The sequence below is a fragment of the Pleurodeles waltl genome, chromosome 1_2 (genome assembly GCF_031143425.1).
Source record: "Pleurodeles waltl isolate 20211129_DDA chromosome 1_2, aPleWal1.hap1.20221129, whole genome shotgun sequence".
Taxonomy (NCBI): Eukaryota; Metazoa; Chordata; class Amphibia; order Caudata; family Salamandridae; genus Pleurodeles; species Pleurodeles waltl.
In genome coordinates, this window is record NC_090437.1 from 871,152,359 (window position 1) to 871,175,042 (window position 22,684).

Consider the following 22,684-nt stretch of genomic DNA (forward strand, 5'->3'; position numbering starts at 1 on the left):
CACACTCTTACGTAGGGATTCCTTCTTGGAACATCAGCTGTTTTATTATAAAAACACTTCTCTGTTCCATACACGTTAGAGGGAGATTCCAGCCAGATGACCACGACTGTATGCTGATTGATCAACGCTTTGCTACAGCTGCCTCTGTAGGCTACAGGCCTCTTGCTCAGGTATGAGGGATGATGTCTTCAAAGGGGAACCTGAGGGGCAGAAGTAGAGCTCACCTCTAGCCTAGGTAGCTGTGCTCTAACGTAGCCTAGGTAGGAATTATTTTAATGACTCTAGTGACAATATGGTAGCGTTATTTTTATGCTTTACTCTCCTTGTCACAATTTTAATCCTGTCATGCTTCAACACCCTGATTATTGCAGTACATGCTCTATTATCTAAGATGCAGTTGCTTCATTAAAATCTTATTGAAACATGCTGCCTCTGATTGTCCTTGTATACGTGAGACTAATGTAACTGAGAGAAATGTATGCAATCTGAGTGACCACGATTTCCCTGAGGAATCAATTGTGTCATGCGCTTGGCTGCCCAATCATCCCTGCTCTTGGGTGGAGATGAGGCACTGCTAGTTAGCGGGAGCAAAACCCGGATTGGGCCGACAGTGTCACTTGTAGTGGGTTAGATTCAGTCCCCCACAGTGCAAGTGATTCTGCCGCCCAAATCCAGTAGTCTCATTAGAATAATGAGAGGCTACACAACAATGGCATATACATTATGTTAAAATTGTTTTAGATATCAACAATAACTGCCAACTATGCTCCATTTTACATCTACATACATTTATATTGCCTTGCTAAATCTATTTCAAGTTCAGTGACCAACTTTGGTTTAAAATTGTCCAATGACCCTTTTAAGGAATGGGACAATCTCCTTGCAGGTCCATGGAGGAATGCTATAGTGTCATTGTATCGGTATTGATGCTCCCCTTAAACATTGAAGTATATTTTTCTTTCAGGACATTCAGTGCACTATCCTATAAAAGAAATTATTAAGGCCATGATACCAACTGGCCCAGGAAAGGGAAAGCTATTTATGTCACTGAACAAATTCCAATACCTTGCCATCGGTATTTGCTGTGTGGTATAACAATTCCTCGAGAGCACTTTTGTTCACTCTGTAAAGTTTTTGACTTTCACTACTGTGGTTTAGGCTACTGTTGAAGTAAATTATTTCAGATACAGAGCATGTGAAGTTGGTGGGGGAGCTTCACAGAGGGTTGGAGGCAGTGAGCTGGACGCTTGATTATCATCACTGACCACAATTGTAGTGTTTTCTGTGTTGTGCATAGCATTGCCAGAGGACATTAGAGCATAAGCAACTAAGCAACTGAAACTAGGTGGTTTTGAAATGAAGACGGATGTTAGAAGGCTGGATTATGACAGTTCCATTACTGTACAAGCTTATGTGAAGGCCACATTTCTGGTTTTAGGAACCTGTGATGGTTAGTTTTATCTGTAGGGCATTTTAATGTTTCCCAAGACCAAGCAGAAAGAGCATAGAGTGTATGTTGCTAAGGTTTGTCATTAATGTAAAAGAGTCAAGCGGTTGTATTAGTGTTCAATTTGAGACTGTGATGCTTATCACCAATTAGAATTAAAGGGTTTGCAGTTAGTACTCAGATTTTGTAAAAGTGGATGGCATTTTTGGAGAGGTCTAGAGGGAAGAGGATGTCTGAGGTGTTGTTATCTACATCATTTAGTCTGATCTGATAAAGTGATCCCTTAGTTTTAGTTTGGCCGGCAATGAGGGGTCAGAAGTCACATGGAAGAACAAAACTACAAGAAGAAGCAACCCATTATAAGCACATTATAAGCGTGTCCCTCAGTCACTGCCAAAATTAGTTATGAGCTCAGGAGCATTTCACACTCCAGTCAAGAGCTGTATCTGAGAGCCTGCTTAGAAGAGATGCAGGATTTGAGGATACAGAGCCATTGGCCACCTTCAGTGATTGTATCAATGACATGCTTTGTGTAGTAATATATAATTTCTCATTTGACCTTTAAGAAGTCATTTCTCATAATTGGTGAGGTTTTCTATATATATGTGTGTGTATATATATATATATATATATTTACATATATATATATATATATATATATATATATATAGAGAGAGAGAGAGAAACTCTATTAATAAACACACGTATGCACACATATTGCTACAGTGCTAGTGTCAAATTCAAGTTTATTTTCGCAGAGCAGTGCAATTAACATCAGAAAAACACTATTTACTTCCTCGTAGTTTGCATGTAACTATGACTTTGAAAAGAGAAACAACTCTCCTAATAAGTGGTCTCTTCAATACTATTTTACTTTACTGAACACATTTAAGCCCTGAATAATGTTATTAAATAGCATATTACATTCTGCGTGTGCGTGTGTGTGTGGGGGCATTACTTTCGTAAGGAGAGGAGGTGGGCACAACAGCATTTAAATATGCCAATTTGTTTTTTGGAGTCTGTTTTAAAGCACCATAACAGGTTGTGCGTTTTCATTCAAGTTTTGTGTGTCCAGTGCATTTCAAATACATGTCCTCGTGAAAGCTGGCTGGAAACAATTCCACCTTGTTGGTTTATCACCGGGACACGGCCAGGCGCGGAGTCTGCTTTGAAAACAATAATGGAATGCCTTTTAGGCTACGCTTTGTAAATGATATACAGTACCCTTTTAGGCCTGGCATAAGTAGCCCGATAATTTCAGACTTCTACTATGAAGGTTCATTAAAGTGAATAAATCAGGGCCACTGTCAGAGATGGCATTAAGTATTCAATAACAGCAGACTTAATGCAATTAATAGCAATTAAAATTATACTTTTATGATGTCAGCCACCAACATTGTAAAGACATAATTGCCTGTAAGGACATTTGCACCATATTTAGCCTCTAAAACTGTCCAATTTATATGAAAAATGCAGAAAACATATCCCATATGGGTATCATTATCTTCCAGGTTTTTTCAAAGTCGTCTGTCTTCTCCAACGTATGCACATTAGACTAATTTGCTTTAATTGGAGTTTTCTCATTTTGTTAATCGGCATATTGAGGCTAAATTTTAATTTCAGAGGCACATATGCTGAACTTGTGATTATTACATTCCAGTTAAGCGGTATGTATAGATTTCTGTAGCTGTGATTGGTAGATGTTGCAAGCCACTATGTACTCTCCATTCAAGCTTTGACTTTAACGCCCACTGAGCAGAAATAACTATGCAATTATAGTGCACTTATTGGACAACCTTTTTACTTCAGCAAATTAATTAGCAACTGAAAGGAGAAGCAAAACACTGCTGACTCAGCTGTTGTAAGAGATTATTTTCTGAATATGAAGGAGGACCGGTACATTCTTTCAAACAAAAGCTGACTGGATAGGTACCTATGACAGATCTTCCAACCAAATCAAGTTACCACCAGTTTTAGATCTCACCTGCAGACAGATTTTAGCTGTCTGTTTTCAAAAGATGTTATGTACAACCAATTCTTACATTGGGGTTTAGATCACCACATTGCTCATGACTGTTAGGCTTTCTTGCCAGTTTCATTTTCTTACATCATGTTTGATAGCATGTGTTTGTCCCTGCATCTGGAGTATAACTTCTTTACCATCTTTTTATTGAATGATTGTGGGAGAGTGGAGAGTCCTAAAATTATAAAGTACTCCCCACCTCTTAGATGACCAAGAAGGGATCTTGGATATGGGTTGAAGGTGCAAGCTGCAAATTTCATAAACATTTACATTTGATATTCTTTCTAGAGTCAATAATGAGAGTTTCAATTGAATTTTTAAAGTTTTATTTTATCATAAAGTCTTTCTTTATTAATTAGAATCTACAGAATATTGCATAAAGCATGTCCTGCAATATATCCCTTTTCTAGTATTCTAAATCAGTAAAAGTAAAACATTTTAGTCAATGAATAGCAAAAAGAACAAAGTTTAAGAAGCAGTCCGGTTTGCAAAGCTATAAGTACTCATAAAGAATACTGTAGCGGACTACTAGCAGAGAGTAATCTAGGCAGAAAGCAAATCTGTCTGTGTCAAGAGCTCAGAGAGAGACTCTGGGTCTGAGAACAAGTGGTCAGGCTAAACAAAAACCTCCTCTCTCTCTGTTCTTTCCCTGGGACACTGTTATACATGAATTCAAAACATACACAATATATTAAAAAAGTTTATTCTCAGATATTAGACATCCAATCAAATACGCTGAAATTCAGATGACGATGTCAGCTTCCATTGGGATGGAAATGTTTAACAAAGACACTATCACTTCAACATACAAATATTAACATTTCTTTACAAGTTGTTTTAACTGACAAATTGCTCACTCATCTTGGCCTCTGAACAAAAGACAGTCACATTAAGATTTTGTACAAATAAACTTAAAACATGCCTTTCCCATACATCTCCACACTAAAGCCTATTCATAAATAAGCAAGTTTCAGATTAGTTTAGCAAGTTTTGGAATTCCATAAGCAGGACAGGCAGTTAGAAATCATAAAATAATATAAATTTCTTTGTTAGCATAGAAAGCTTGCGTAATGCATAGGCTATGCAAAAGTTATGATTGAAACATTTTCGCTGAATTCAAGTTTGTTGGAATTTGTCGGTGTTAGCAAATCAAGCAAGCCAAGCAAATACGGGTCATGCAAAGTTTAGAAAGAAAAGTTAATGTTTAAATGTGGCTTCTGTTTAGGTCTAGTTTTCACTGATACATGTTATTTAATGAAATGGATTTTATTTTCTACTAAAACATCTACCAACTTTATCCTCCCACTGCTTCTATTCATGGAACTACTTTTTAACTTTTGCTTTCAGCATCCAATGGAAGTGCAAATGTTTTCTTGCTCACTCCCTCTTTACATGAAGACCCTTTAAATCCCAATCTTACGTCTCGGGACTCTCCATGTTACTTTTCCCCTGCCTCTTCCAGTTCATTCATTACTTCCCGGTCCTCTTCCCATACCACCTGGCTTTTCTCATTTCTTTTCCTTCCTTCTCTCTTCTTAATTTTGCTTCAAGCTGCTTGGCAGAGTTAAGTTGCTTCCTTCCACCTCTTGCCTCCTTCTTTGTTGCTTGGCCATCCCTCAATGTCACATTTCATCTTTATTTCTGTCTTTTGGAGGGTCCCACACATGTAGTTTTATACTAGGCCATTCCGTCTTGAATTTGAGCATTCTTAGGCTCCATTTTTATTTTTCATGTTAACACTCCATGATGGGCAACAGCCATCTTTAAACAGTAAATAAAAAATTAAAAAAAGATGACTACCACTGCGTCATGAGCACTCTTTCACAGACATGGTGATTCTTATGTGGAATCACAGTGAGAAAAGTCATACTGTAAAAAACTGCTGCTGCAGCATGATAATGCATATATTCACATTTGTTGACACATCACATTGCCGCTGGACAGTTTTTGATGTGGGAGGTTTATTTGATACTGTTCTTTATTGGCAACATTTCTTTTTCTTTTTGTCTGTGTTGAACAGCCTGGTAATACGTATTGGCAGGGTGAAAATTTCAGCTAATGCTGTTCAAAGGCTAGACCTATTGGCTTTGCCAGTGCTTGTTAATGGAGAAGTGAGGTGCTTTGTTCCAGTGATTATTCAAGCTCTGATTGTGACTGTGCCACGCATGCAGTTTAAATGAGCAAAGACACATTACTATGACATGTCCTGGGCAACAGCCATGGTGATGTCCAATGCAATAGCATCACTTTTGCGTCTATAATTGTTCCTGCAGTTTGGAGACAGCAAAAGCTGCTGACAGGTATTTGTTAACATGTGTGACATTGCCACCAATTTCAATGCAAGTCTGAGTTTGTTTATTCATTTAGCCATCCATGTGCGTATTTAATATTGCCCACTGAGATAGAACTTTTTAACTTCACAACAGGGGCTCCAGGGAGGAGCATTCACACATACAGCCACTCTCACAGGTTAACGATACTTGTCAGCTACTCGGCGGACCGTGCAATTGGAGCAATTTGAGAGGGGAAAAATTGAACTTGGGCGAATCTTCAACAGAACAAAAATACATATTCACTCCCTTTCCCTTGCAATTGTGACGTGATTTCTTTTTCAGAAAGTAGTTTTCATTCATTTTTTGACAGTTATATTTTCCAGGGCTTTGGTCCATAACCGTCGAGCGTGTGATCCTAGGCGTTAGGCTATATAGTTTTGTTATGCAAAAAGTAAAATGATTGACTGAAGAAACGCATCAGAATACAATATAATAAATAAAAGCGGTGAAAAAGCCAATAGGTCCTTTCTTGACAAGCCTGCAATATTTTTAATTCTTTTTTTGCAAGCAAATGCAATAGTCATTACAAGAGTAAATGTGACAACAAAAGTGAAAAATACTGTTGTCTAAATGGGGTTCACTTTCTGGGATAAGTGTAAATGAAAAAATTACCCATCTCGAAGTAGAATAAAAACATGTAACGGAAACAGAAATAAATACAGAGATTGGCTTATGATGCTAAATAATGAAGCACACTACTTTTTGGGCTGATGTCCATTAACAAAATGCTGACACTCATAGTGAAGATAGACAATGGCTGAAGTGCACCGAACCATTTTCACATGCTACATGTTGTGGTGGTTGGCAGTAAAATGTGAATGTCACTTGACAAGATTGGATAAAGAAAGCTTACTGAAAGCCAATCACTACATATATAGGTATGTCTTATTACATTTTTTGAAACATGAGTCTGACACGCCTAAAAAAATGCCCATTGTGAAATCTGTACTTATTGTAGGCATTATTCAGCACAGTGTATCAAAGACAAGCGTTTCCAGTCCTAGAAAAATGATATAGCAGATCTAGCGGACCTCAGACCATGTTAATCATTCCAACAGGATGTTACTGGTTGTGGAAAACAGGATTGTCGAATTTCAGACTTTTATAAGCTGCCAGGGGCGTCTGAGACATAGAAACCACTTATTTTTTAACACTGCAAGTATTTACAAAGGACACACTTCGAGGCAAGGTGCCAGATGTACCATGCATTTTTGCAACTGCGATCACAAAAATGCATTTTGGTATCTATGAATTCCAATTTGCGATTCAGTAACTGGTTACCGAATCACAAATTGGAATTGCGACTACATACTGATTCGGTATTAGGAAGGGGCGTGTGAAGGGCCTCCCTTCCTAATACCGAATCACAGAGGTCTCCCTTCCCTTTTGTGAATGCATGCAAAAACATTTTTTAAGAGCAGGCAGTGGTCCCAGGGACATGAGACGAGTCCCCCCCCAAAAAAAAGTGCAAAAAAAGACAAAGGGACAGCTCCTTTGTGCATTAGCTCTTGTGCATTTTGAAAAGGAATGTTACTGCAGAATCTCAACACTGGTTTTTTATAAGACCCCGGGTGGGCCAGGTCCTGGGCGCATTGTTTTTTTTTCAAATAGGACAAATAGGGGGGCCTCCTAGCCCCCCACAGCCCTGGGGACCACAACCTCCCTGGAGCAAAATAATTTTCTGATGTGAGGGAGGCCTGATGACCTCCCCCACAGCCACGGGGACCATCACCTCCCGGCGCTTTTAACTATATATATATATATATATATATATATATATATATATATATATATATATATATATTCCAGACAAATTCATATAAATCCAGGCACTCTTTCACAGTGAAAATTATTTATTCTTACAATGCCAAAGACAACGTGTTTCGGCTTTACAGGCTTTCTCAAGTAAAATGCCTGCTTTTCCATTAACATTAAACAGACCAACCAAATCACCATTTACGGTGACGGATATCCAATCCACCAAAAAAGAAATCCCATTATATTCTATGGGATTTAGATTTCAGCCATTGTGATGTAGTAACCCATCAGCCGAGTTCTAAATTAGGCCCATAGTCAAAAGTCTATGACAAAATAAGCTACTCATCAAATGAAGACATTGGTTGCTAAATGTACACCTCACTGATGTAATTCAATAATGATTATTGTTTTGTTTAAAAGGATAGTCATTGTTTTACAATAATGAAAAACTTAAATGGATAAACAAATACTGCTGAAAATTAACATGTGGCATAGATATGTTCACAAAGTTCCACAATGCAACACGACAATCATGGCAACATTATAGCATCATTTTACTACACATGAGCAGAAAAATGACTGCGTAATTAAAAAGTTAACATAATTATTTAGTCAATAACACAAAAAGATAGCTCCCAAATTAATAAATGAAAATAAAATAAATCTAAAAGCCGGAAAGCCAAAATACATCATGTCTCTCATCATGCACTACAGTGTTCGTTTTGCCCTGAGTGAGTTCCAAACTATATTACAGCGCATAGCTCCATTTTTCACACAAGCCAAAATTCATATGCGGCCCAGAATAATTTCACAATTGTTACAACAGTATTTTTGCTAAATTCACAGCAGGACAATTCCAAAGACTATACATCATCTTTCTAATTGTGTTCAATTTGCTCCATATATTTTCTTAAACTGTCAAATCATTTAAAGCCAAGAAGATTTCACATTTTAATAAGCAGTAAGAATCAAGACATATAAATACAAAATATGTGGAAATATATCTCAATACCCAACAATGCACTGCCCCAGTGGACATACATTTGAAAAATCTTTTAAGTAATGATTGGATAAATATATTTATTCTTGCATGAGTGTGGCACTGGTGCATGAGGTAGAAGTGATCTGCATAACGTAGGGGACAGAGGTGATATATGTATGTAAACTCCCAAAGAAGGAACTCATGCACACTGAGGAAATTGGTCACCAGTGTTTAGTATGAGAACATCAGCCCCTGCAATGTGTTTCAGTCAAACTGGCCTTGTTCACACAGTAAGGGGGAAATGACAAAACACAGCAGTTCTGTGGTGGCGGTGGCGATTCTGAAGAGGCAGTTAGTACCAGGCGAAGACTCCCTTTTTCAAAGGACTCTTATAATATGGCCTGAGTAAGGCTTCAGAAACCGAAGAAAGGATGAAAGTAAGGAAAGCAAGGGCCCAGTTAAATTCCCCCAATACACCTAACTCAAAAAGGGGAAGCCCAGGTCAGTCAAATGACATGGATAGCCGTTCTGGGGGGTGGAGAAGATGCTAGAGGTGCAAGGATATGTGACCCCAAGGGCATAACCCCTGGTGAACTCTACTTAAGAATTTGTGGGGAAGCACACAGATAAGAGCAAGGTAGAGCAACACAAGTCACAATTTCTGTTTGAACAAGGGGCAGACCTGCTGGAACCCAGATTATCTTCATCACCTTGCCTGCAAGTGGGGGGATCAGGAGAAGCAGGCTCTTAAGGAGATAAACCTGGGTCATCAAACTGGAGTCATGAACAACTGTACTTGGACGAGGAAATTAACAAAGGGATACCATCTAAAGTATTTAATGTCATGGACTCCATGATAGCAGTATTTCTGCATTAGAGCACTAAGTCAAATAAACATGGAGCATTAAGAACTCCCTCCCACAGTAGTACCCAGTTTGGATATAGGATTATCCTCTTCCTCGTTAATGTTGGACGTTATGGTCCTGATGCAAAAAAATCTGCAGGGTATTTTTGAGGCAGTGGCACTGACTATTGCATCAGAATTGAAATTGACAAATGGTTGCATACCCAATTTAATAAGGCCCGTGTGGGGAGTCACTAGTGGATCAATGTAGGGACATGGGTGATGAGACTGTCAAGGGGGTATCTGCTAGGAATGTAGAGGTGATCAATCCTCAGAAGGGTTACCTTCTGAATATGTTTCTAAAGTTCCTATGTTAATAAGGAAAAGAGGTAGCTACTATGGTGGCCACACCTCCCCCAGAGGTGTTCAAAACACAACAAAGGGACAAAAAAAGTGGGTCAGAGACTGTTACTCAGGGAGCTGAAAAGGAAAATCCAGAGTGTCATACAATACTCTCAGCTTACAGCAAGAGGCATGGAGGCATGGGAAGGAGGAAAAATAGGTGGCACACAGGCTCGGATTAGCCTTTCTATCTTGCACCTGGCTAATCTATGTATAAACCCCTGGAAAGGGAAAAATGCCCCCCCCAGGGTACAACAAGCTGGATCTGCTGGTAGGGCATGGGAGGGGCAAAAGATGCATGATGGGCATCAGGGGGGATAAAATGTGAGACCTAATGGGGAGGGAGACAGGAGGGAGAAACCCTGAGGGGGTAGAAAAGAACAGAAAGTGTGTGCCCCTGATGTTAGCCTCACTACAGTGATGGAACAAAGACTTGGTAATAATGTAACTTGGACATCTTTATATTCCAAGGATGTGGAGAGGGTCAGGGGGGAAAGTAAACTCCCTATGGGTATATCTAAAGCCAGCCCTAGAATATAGGCAGGGGAAAAGATGATGGAAGCTAAATCCTTTAAACAGATCCCGGCTTCTTGAGCTATTTTCCTCCTGCCCCAGTCTCCACCCAAGCTCTTCAACTGATTTGAAACAAGTTGGGTTTTTCGTAAATAGAGGAGGCGAGGAGGTAACAAAAGGCCTGTTATACTCAAGACTCCCTAGCAATACCTTTTTCAGAGCAGAAGTAGAGTTAAAGTCTCAGGTAGTGAAAATATCCAGGGAAATGGACATAGACCAGCATATGCCTTTAAGTCTGGCTTCTTGCAATGCCATATTCGGCTTTAGACAAACCAAGTTAATTGGAACCCACAGGGGGTTTACTCTTGGTATAGGCACACATTGGAAACAAGACAAGGTAGGATCCATGCTACCTTGCTCCAAGGGGAAAATCAAATCAGGTATGACTGCCTAAATGGGGACGAGGTTGTGGGTGAATGGGCTGACCTAAGCAATGTGGATTAGGAATGGGTAACACTGCACAGCATTAGTTTGCTCTCCTGGAACCCCCATGGCTTAAATAATTGACAGAAGCTGCTGATTTTTATAGAAATAAAAAAATTTGTGTTTCCAGGAGCCGTGGCTGTGCAAAGAACCCCACTGATAGATGGATTCTTGGGAGTTCACCAGAAGGCATTAGATGGTACAACATGGAGGCGTTCAGGGGGTTGTTAACGTTGGTATCCTCTTAAGTTGTATCTAGGATATGGGATCTTAAGACACACTGTAATTTGATCCTTGCCTGTGGCATAAAGTTGCTAAAGGTTAGTCATGGTACTGAAAGTTTCATTATTCTCAACATTTATATACTTATAAGACGTCTTCATAATTATAAAGGCAATATGGACTTGTTTAAAGGAGACGTGATTAGAGTAAGTGAGATGCACCCCTGACATCTGCTTATTCGAATGGGGACTTCAACCACAAATTGCTTTCTAAGATGGTGGATGAAATGTACGAGGATTTGTTACCGGCTTTTAGTATTCAAAGGGCTTGCTTGTCAGTAAATGATGGTACAGAAAGGGATGTAGGGGCTGTGATCTAATTAGGAAATTGGGGGTATTAAAAATAGAGGGGAGTGAAAATTACCACTTAAATACAATCCTCAACCTGGAAATTATCCCAAGCCAGATGAAGGTTCTACCACTAAAGATCAGATATCCAAAACGCTTAAGAACAAGAATCGCTGAAAAGCATCTAAGACAATTGAAGGCCCTTCAACATAGATATGGGGATCTTATATCTGGAGAGGCACCCCTTGACATTTTGTCATCGGATGAGGTAATAATAGAAGATGTGGCTTCATGTTTAAAAAATGAACTGATGGTCTTTAACAATACAATTAAAAGAGGTCCACACAGCAATTCATGAATAGATGGTTTGATAACGAATGTAGGTTTGTAAAACAAAAAATGAGTAAGCTTGAAAGATATACTAGATTTAATAGAAATAAAATGGACATGTTATGCCTTCATAGTGTAAGGAAAGAATATAAAAATCTGGTGAATAGCAAGAACCGGAATTTAAAACAAAATGTTGGGATGAAATGATTGAGATAATAGAGTCTGAAAATATAAATACATTTTTGAGGCTGGTACAGGGCGGGATAGGAAATATGCAAGGGAAATTGACAGTTTCAATGGAGAGGATGCCTGAGTAGAATTCTTGGAGGAGACTTGTAACATAAGTGTGACACTGACCCATTGCCCAATAAGGTTTCTTGTAATCGTAGAAACAAAGGAGAGGTTTTCATTGCAAGCAATTAAGAAATCAATAGAAATGTTACACCTAACGAGAGTTGCAGGTCCCGATACGTTACTGGTAGTCATAATAAAAATGAACATAGCCTGGTGGGGCAGTTTGTTTCATCTACTTTTCCAGAAAATACTTCTGACAGATAGCTTTCTTGATAGTTGAAATGGGCCGAAAATCAAACCCTTATATAAGAAAGGTGAGTATTCCCTCTCAGGAACCTATTGACAATTAAATCTGTTAGATGTAGGTGGAAGGTCTTCTCAAAAATCATTTTGGGGACATTGAGGGTCTGGGCGGAGACAAACACAATCATCCCTCAAGAACAAGGAGGCTTCAAGGGTGAGGGGGGCACTCTAAAGTTGATCACTGTTTCAGTTTATGGACCATTGCTAGGAGATCAATGGAGCATTGTGAAAGACTGTTCTGCTGCTTTGTTGATTTCAGCCCTGTGTTTGATTCAGTGGATAGGGATTTGTTATGGGAAGTATTAAATAATCTTGGTATTCCCAATGATTTGCTTATAATCTTATAAGAACTCAATAGAGATAACTGGGCCCAGGTGGAATTAGATCTTGATGGATCTCTCTCCAAGAGGATCGACATAAGAAATGGTCTGAGACAGGGGTGAGTTTTGGCACTGACTCTATTTTCCCTATACCTGGCTGACCTCCCTAAAGTACTCAGTCAAACGCATAGTGACTTATTTACAAGCCCCTTGCACCGCTGGTGCACCCTGCTTTTCTAACATATCCCAGACCCTCCCCCTTACAACATTATCAAAAGATGTGCTAAGATCCATAAATGCTAGAAAGAGACACCCTTCTTTAGAAAGCACACATTTGTTCTCTAATAGATGAAGGTACAGATACTGATCAGTGGAGCTGGGGCCCTGTTGAAAACTAAGGGGCTTATTTACAAGCCCCTTGGCACCTTCATGCACACAAACAAGAGAGGTGTTTTCCTCTTTCTATGTGTGCTGCAGAATGCAGGAGAAAATGGGGAGAAATAAATATATTTTTCTCCGTGTTGTGTCACTTCTGAGGTGGCATAAGAATCCAACACATTCCCAGACCTGTAAATCTGGGAATGCGTCAGATTCCTTAGCGTTCCCTGGGAGTTGCATGGGAACACTCCAAGCAATACCCCTTTCATGCAATTATATCATGAAAGGGGCCCACACTAACAAGGCCATAAAAAGCCAAACAAAGTGGCTTTAGGTGGCTTTGAAAATATGGGATGCCATACTGTGCCATCGGAGCATAAAACAAATGAAGCTCCAGTGGCTCAGTGTGCTGATAGGGCCTCGTAAATGAGGCCATATATTGGGCCAATGCAAAAACACCCTTCTCAGTTGCCCATTTCTCCAGATGGTCCAATAGTATCCTGCCCAATACCTTGGCAGTGGACTCTAGTAACAATATTGGACTGTAACATTGAGGATCACCCCTATCACCCCTTTTAAAGATTAATACAATTACTGCTTTAGACCAGGATTTTGAGGGTACTTCACACTTTGAACAACATTCACCAAGATTGGGGCCCAGAATGCCAAGGTACATTTTATTAGATCAAACGGGACACCACCTGGTCCCAGTGCTTCACTAAATGGACACCTCTCAACAGCTGCCATAAGGTCCTTGAGTGACATTTTTAAATGCTCACTGCCCCATTACCACAGATCACAATAGAAGTTAAATTAACATTGGTAGTCATAGATGGTAGAGAAGTGCTTCACCTGGAAGTGTTTAGTTATAGTCACATTTATCTTAGTAGAGGAATTATTCCTAAGGAAACAGGCATTCACTATCTTCCAGAACTTAGTAGTGTCTTTTCTGGCACATGCAATGGATAACTGCTCCTAATCTTTCCTTCTGACCTCCTCTTTTCTTATCTCCACAATTTGTTTGTAGTGCTTTCTCAGTGCCCTAATCATCACCTTGTCCCTAAGGGAATGTTTAATTGCTGACAGCAAGCTACTGTGTGCTTGAGAGCATGCTTTATTAAACCACTTCTGCAACTGGGCGCACGTTGCTGCCGAGGTACTGTTAGTAACTACATTTCCTTCCTGCAAATTTCAGAAAAGGCCCTCATTATGCTTGCTGTGACTAAGTCAATGCTTAGACATAGCCCAAAATGCTTCTTGTGACTCCTTAACAGGATTGCTAGAAAAGCCTCTGGATTGATATCACTCCATTTACAACATATCCCCTTAATCCTGGAGTATATAATCAGAGTGGCCATCTCACTTACAGTCCCTGAGGAGCAACTCAAATACTTATTTCCAATGCATAATGACTGCTGATGGAACACTTAGTCATGGAGAACGTGCATACTCTCCCTGCCCATAGTTTAGATGCAATTAAATCAGTCAGAGTATCATTTCCTCTGCCTCTAACAGTACCTGCTTAATCAATCAAAACACATGTTTATTTAGGTCTTGGCCTTTAAAACAGAACAATTCCTAAAATATCATAAGAATTAAGGTCATGGGTTAAAATTAACAAGTTCCCAGTAAAACATCCTTAAAACCATAATTCATCCAATCATGTAATTCTACTTACCCTAAATTTATAGAAACATACAAGTTCATTTAAAACTGTTATTTCAACCATAAAAATGAATCTATAGATAATAAAAATCACCCCATATCACACGTTACAACCAGGAATCTCATTTCTACAAGTAGTTTGCTTGTACCCTATCATTAATATACTTTCTAAAAACTGGTTTTAGTAACAAATTTCGTTAATGTAAAAAACACAAGCAGTCCACTAGGGTATGTATTAAACCTCCCTTCATGTTGAGGCCACACTTACAAATTCTCTCTCTATCTAACAGAGTTTCATGTGGGTGGGATATCAGAACTTTGTTCACCCCACTTCGAATTCTCAAGAGAGTTCAATGAATCTGCATTTGTGAGTTCTCTAGATAGGAGAAGGTCTCATCTCCCATCCATGATATCATCAGGAGGGAGACCAATTTCTTATTCTCTAAGTATAGAGCGTCCTCCACTCCAGATACCTGTTTTACTAGTCTCCTAAATTCAGCTTTGCTCATCCCAATCTGATCAATTCCATCTGCGATATTTATTTTTAATTCCCTATCACAATCGAGGATACTCCCTCTGACTTCTCTGGCACAGGTTAATTCACTTTGTAATATCTCCCTTTTACATAACAGAGAAATTTTGAAGATCTCCTCACAATCTATTCATAACCAAAATCTTATTATATGTGCAAATGCTAAATAAGTCCACTTTGTCAAGCCCATCTCCACTCTAACTGCCTGCACCACTGTAGACAATGGGAGAGAAAGCAATGTTTTTAAGCACCTTCCTTCTTCAGCATCCCAGCTTTTTTTGCCACTGATGCTGACCACTTCAGCACTATATTGGAACTGTGGTCTTGTTATACCCCGATGGCGTGCCAACACTGATGCACAGAGGGCCCCCCCATAGCGATTATCACATTTTCTCTGGCCCCCATGTAAGAGAGTGCCCTAGCTTGTGTAGAAGCTAAGTGCTCCTTACACCGTAGGTCATGGAAGAATCACATTCATAAATATTTATATTTCCTAACTGTCTAGAGTTTGACTTTACTTATTAACCACCCCAACTTTATCCTCTTCCTCCCTATCAGAAGCACTTTGGTCTTTTCCATAAAATGTTTAATTTTATACCTTTTGAAGTAATCTGAGAATACATACAGTTTCCTCTGGAGGCCTATTTCTGTCAGGTCAAAGATTGCTAAATCGTCTGCATATAAACTAAAACTGACATGCATATCATCCATTTTAGGACTAAAACTATGGACCACCTCCCGGGGGACTCTGAAAAAAATAATACTGGGAGGGGTTGATTTCGGCCTTCGGGATTCCATCCCCCAGGGCCTAGCTGTCTCTACCTGGGTGCCCTGGCCCCATTAAGGGCACCCAGATTGTATTGATCGGGACCATGTCGGGAGCTTGAAGGCCCCCGTAGTCCCATCAGGCTCCCCGCCACTTCCAGGAGCCATCATTCCTCCTGCACGCAGAGAGCTGCTAAATGCAGCTACCTTGTGTGGGAGAAATCTTTCATTTGTTTCCCTGTCCGCATGGCAGCAGTGATGAAAACTCAAGCCTCAATGAGCAGGAGCAGTTTGACAGCTCCTGCTTGCTGGAAGTGGAGTTAGTGTTTGCTCTCGCTTGTTGGGAGCTGTTACAGCTCCCTCAAAGTGAAGCAAACTGCTATCTCCTGAGGGTAGGCACTGCTGGAGATTGCAGGAGACGGTCCTGGGGAGGTGGCAGTCCCCAGGGCCTTTGATGGCTCCAGGAGACGGGCTGTGCAGCCTCCCTCCTTTAATTAGCATGGGCTGGCCCCTAGCAGGTGGTGGTTCCCATGGCCATATTTGGACTGGAAAGGGGGCCATGTGGCCCCCTCTCAGTTTTATTTATGTACCTGTCCCTGGGGAGGTCAAGGTCCATGGGGTTCAGTGCGGTACTCCAGCTCCTTGTCTTTTTAGTCACGGGGAAGTTGTGGTCCTCAGGAGGAAGGTCCATGTGCCCCCCCCACCTTTTTTAAATAAATCCCTGGCAGGATGGGAGTCCCTGGGACTCAAGAGAGCCAAATGGAGGTTGGTCAGCTGAAACCCCCTACCATATTTTAATAAATCCCTGGTGAAGTGGTGATCCCTAAGGCTCAAAACCCCCTCGGAGGGGCAGCCCCATGTGCCTTCCTCCTTTTTTTGCCAATCTCCAATGCCCCCAGGACCTGGCCCACCTGAGGGCTAAACTTAAAACAAGTGTGGGAGACTGCACTTGTTTTTCTATAATTTTTGCTGTGAATTTGTGACTCTGCTGTGATTTTGCTGCAAACAGTTTTTACATTATGCTGTTTTGCCTGGTGGGGTCCCTGCACCAAGGCTAAGGGGTCAGGGTATTCCTACCCTGCCCTCTTTTCTTATTTTCTACTTTTTTCTGAGACTCAGCTGAGTCCATTTCCTAAAATGTCTGCCAAAACATCTTAGTTGAAGTGTTGACAGCCAATCAGATGTCTGTACGAGATCGGGAGGATTGCAAAGTGTTTGCGCCCCTCAATATTCAACTTTGGTTTTCTCTAAATATCTTAGAAAATACTGAGTAGATTTACAACAAACAACAAGTATAATGCTTTCTGGACCAAGAGCTACCTTTTTACCAGGTTTGGTGTAATTCCACCCAGTGGTTCAGGCTGCAGTTGTGTTTAAAATACCTATGGGAATTAACATGCAAAATGCACTTTCTTTACCCCCTTTTTCTTGGCCTCCACTTGATGATTCACCCCAAAACTTACCATGCAGAATAAGACACAGCAGGGCACTTTTGTTCGAAAGTTTTGTGAAGATTCCTCAAACAGCATCAAAGTTATAGGAAAGTCAAAAAATAATTTTCCTATTGAATTTAGGTCCTAACTATAATTATCTACTTGTGCCTGAAGGTAACTATAATTTGCGCCCTTGCCATGCACTGTTAATTACCCCAGATATTACATCACTCATTACATATCCTATGACATCATTGATAATATCGCTGTAACGTTTTCCGTAAAACTATTGATGAGAAAATTGCGCATGGCAAGGGCACAAATTATAGTTACATGAAATAACTCTATTACAGCTGAATTTCTATGGTTTTGTACATTAAAAATGTGAGTCTAACTATAACGTCCCTGTAAACTTTGTTTTTTTTAAGTGATATATAAATGTAATTTTTTCTCACATCCTCTTTATTTCATTTTAGAAAGTTATCTCATATTTTCTGTATTCTCTCTACAAAGTTTACTCTTGCTGATTTCTTTGTGTTTTTATTTTTGAATAATGTCTTCTTTTGTTTTTATGCCTTATGTGGCATTGCAACCAAAATGGGGCTTTTATTATCTTTTTTACAGTATTTTCTGTGGTAAGGGCTTCACTGTAGAAGGCAAGTGCCACCCTGCGGCCATTTAGTAACCTAAATAAGTCATGCTCTCTCTCATTCCACAGCCCATAGGGTTTGAAGATACAGTCATATTAATTGGAAACTTTGCTTACTTAGTGACCTTTTGTGTTCACAACAGATGTCCATTTAATAAAGTAAAAGTTGATTCAAAATATATTTAGAAAATAAATTTAAAAAAATTAAAAAGTACACGAATACAAGGAAAACTCACACTTGCACACATATATAGACATCGTTAAAAAATGTAGCTAAAGTGAAGTTATAGTTAGGATTGTTTATGAAAGTTATGGTTACAAACTAAAGCCCAAAAATACTGAAATTGAGTAGTTATGGCTAGCACAACAATACATTACCCACACAGCAGCTGTGCAAACTCTTACACACCAAATGTAATCCCGATGACCTCACCTTTGATGTTACAAGTGCAATTATAAATGTTATAACTGATCTTACATGTCATATTACATATCACTTTACTATTAACACTATTAATGTGATGATTAGGATTAATGTATTAGTAATTAGTTTAAGTATGCATTGTTAATTAATTATGTTGTACCCTTAAGTGTTGTTACTTATTGTTATGAATATTATGAGGCTGTAAGCATTGAACTCACCCCATGTGGCCAACTTCCACTACGCGCCCCACTCTCATTGCGAGTGGACAGCTCCCACTGTGAAAGGTTATATGCACTATGCAGTGGGGACTGGCTGCTTCCCCATCTAACCTGAGTGACCAACCCCCAAAATACACAAAGGCAGTGTACAGTGGAGTTTAGACGGAGGGCCATTCCAACAGCCAGACCCTGTGAATCATCTGTTGCAAGTGTCCTACCACCACTGTTGATGTATTTTGTGTGTCAGCTGTAGGAGTTGGCCAGAGACCCTGCCCATTGGATAGCTCGCCCCCACTGAGCACAGTTATCAAGATGTAGCTACCTCATTTATTTTATTTTTGACTTTTTTTATTATTTTACTTTTTATTTTTATCTCATTTCAAGGGGTACTCGGAACCCTTAAGTCTCGCAATTCCACATCCACATTCCTCAACGGGAGCCCAATAATTGTCCTAGAGCCCTTGCTAATGAGTTTGCAAAGCCCAAGGTGGGATTTGTGGGCAGTGAATATCCAGAAACCCCCATGGTAATTTCTTTTCTTTTTAAAATTATTTTAATCTTAGTGTCTCTTCCCCCTAATACCTGAGCCAAGGGGCCAGAGGATGCTGCAGCAAGAATAGAGCCCCTTCCCTTGTAATAGTTCTGCCTTACTGCCAGCCAATGGAGTCTTCAGGTCTGTGGACCAGGCTTTGGATCCATCTAAATCCATAGCCCTGAAATGAAGAACAGAGAATCCCTCATCTAATCAAATTTGTGGGTTCCTGACCCTTTTATGGGACTAACAGTCCACATATTTTTTAACACTGTAGCTACTTCAAGCCTGCTGGCACATTTTATAATGTTGATTCCTAATAACTGCTAAGAGGGTTTTAACCAAACCAAACAAAAGCACATCCTTGAGTAAGTATTATTTCATGTCTAGGTTTTTGTAATTCCACTCAGCAGTGCTTTCACAAGAGAAGAGCTATGAATTATACATGAGTTAAAACAGAAAAAGTAACTTTTTGCCCCTTTTACACCTTGAATAAATTTGTCAAGCTGAATTGAAATCAGATTAACTTATTTTTGTAAAGTTTCATGCAGATCTCTTGAATGGTATCAAATGTAATAAGAAACAAATATGTTTTTTGTTTAAAAGTTCTGACCTATGAATCGTATTTGAACCACTGGTAAAGGTTATGAATCATATCATAATTTGGGGCAGCTTAAGGCTTAATTATGATCAGTCACCATCAACACCTATTCTTGGGCTGAACTGCACACATCTTTGATTAAATGTCTAGTGTATAATTAGGATCTGCTTTTCAAGATCGTTTTGCTTGACCTGATTCCCAAATTTAGTATTGTTGAGCTTCTAACTTATCAAGTTACAGGTCTTCCTATACCATTGCAGATTTAGAACTGTTTCAAGTACTTTTGAATGTGTTACCCATCAACCTAAAAAACCTGTGCATCAATCCTTTCCTATTAGAAGCAAATGCTAGTCAACGCACATCCAGAACATTAAAAATCCATATCAAACACAACATGTTTGGGAAAGCTTATTACAAAAGTAGCCTTTGTCAGACATCTATTGTCCTTGAAGAAAGCATATTCCTCACAGACAAACAAACAGGATTCTTACCTGGAGGAGGCACTGAATTTGCTTTTGTTTTATTGGTTGACCTAAGGAATACTAGTGATTGAATTTGAGCTGCCATTCTCCTACTACTTGACCTCTCATCATCATTAAATATTGTAGCCCGCTCACAACTACTCAAGAGAATTTTAAGGTCCTGTGTTGGACTGGTTCCAATAGAGTGCAAATCACTGCACTTCCTCTATTCCTCTGTACACCTTGCCATTGTAGTATAGGCATCTCATAAGGCCCCAACATCAACTGCTTACTTTTCAATGTATACTTGTTATCACTTCCTCACAACAATAAATATTTCAATTTAAACTGCCACAGTTATGCCAAAAATATACAACTCATTCCAAAGTCTGAAAGGCCTCAAACCTCTGAACTCAGAAAGTAACTTTTAGTAGTCAACCACTGACTTGTACAGACCATTTGAAGCTTTCCTTCCATAAAATTAAGAATGTAGGTATGGAATAGCTATCATCCCACCACTGCATGGTCTCACAACATTGAATTGGCTCCAACCTCGTAATTTGAAATAAAAGATTTGAGACTGATTAAGGATTTCATGTTTATCCTTCCAACACAATTTAACAATGAACGTTGGTGCATTTTTACCATGAGAACATTAAGTTCTATGATTCTTCATTTGTGAATTCCCTACATGGTGTGTTATAGGACTTTTACCTTGTGGGTAAGATTATTAAGGTTAGGACGAAAGCGAGAACTGAGTCAGTCCCACACCGACTGGAAGCTGTTAGCCTGACTTCATCAGCTAGGTAGCAGCACCTCACGCACACCTAGAAAGTAAAGGTGAATTGTGGCAACTTAGAAACATGACCCGCTGACTCTTCAGGTAAGTCATGGTCGACAGATCATACCCCTTTCTCTCAGTTACACAAAGTCTCTCACATGTGAAGGAAGACAAAGATATGCAAGATATGTTTCAATATATTTATTGAAGCACTTGCATCAGATGATAAAAGGCATGAGCTGCGATGATTAGGCAGATGGACTGCACTGACCCCCTGGCCTGTGTCTGTTGCCCTTCCCAGCTCCTCCTTCTGCTGCTGCATCCTCTGCCTTAGGGAATGTACTGAGAGTCTGCCTGACTGAGTTCGAGGCCCTCCTCCACCCGCAGGCTCCTGCCTGCACCTCATTCCTGGTGACCTAGTGGCCACCTACAAGTAAGAATCTTCGGTCTCTCTGTCTCTCCTTACTGCTGCCTTTATACTTATGCCTTTACCTCTTTCACTTACTTTTTCCTTTTCTGTCTCTTTATCCCTTTTGTTTCTACCCTCAGTTTTGCCTCTCCCTCCCATACCACTGCTGCCCCTGCGCCTCCTCACATCCCCCTGTGAAGTGCTTTTCCCAACCTCCTGCCTCCAAGTTGACCGGACCCCGCACTGCCCTCCTCTTCTTAATTGTGGCTGTGTGCAGCGGGCACATCACAGGCGTGCTGATGGAGCACCAAGAGCAAGCTCCTCTGTGACCCTCTGCGCCTGGACTGCACCCAGTGCCAGGAACCCTGAATCCCCGATGAGCCATTCCCTGGCCTCCCTCCATTACAACACCAAGACCCTCCACCTCCTTAATACTGGACGTCTCAGCACCTACTGAACCACATCTTCTGAGAACACGCACTGGCCTTTTTCCTGCTGGAAATACAAACTCAGATTCAGCCACAACAGACAACCAGAACACCCCAAATCTGGAACCATTAATGCCCGCCACAACCTCAACAACTGCCTCCTTCTGAATATACGCTCCCTCCATAAGCACACCACCAAACTGTGGGACCTGATCGATTCTACCCATCCAGACATCACCTTCCTTACAGAGACCTGGACCAACCCTACCTCCGGACCAGACATCGCCATTGCAATCCCAGACGGCTACAACTTCCTAAGGCAGGACCGACCCTTTCCATCCAGGTGCAGGACTGGGCATCCTACACAAGTCCTGACTCCACATCATGGTCAACACGGAGGAACACTGCGCCAGAATGGAACACCTACACTTCCTGATCCACGCCACTCCCAACTCCTCCCTCCATGGCACCCTGGTCTGCAGACTGACTGGCCCCCGCCCAGCCTTCATCAATGCCAATGAAGACATCGTCAGCGCCCACGCCCTGGCGTCCACCTACTACCTCCTTCAGGGTGACTTGAATTTCCACATCGAGGACCACAACAACCGAAACACCACTTCCCTACTCAAAACCAGCGAAGACCTCACCTCCTTCAGAGATGCCATTGCCGCCCATCACCAACGAATCAAGTACACAAAAAAAGCATTAACAACTCCCTGCACGACACAAGAGAACTCTTTATGGTAATCAACAAATTCACCAATCCTTCCTCCAAAGCCACCAACACCCCTCCATTGCAAGACCTCT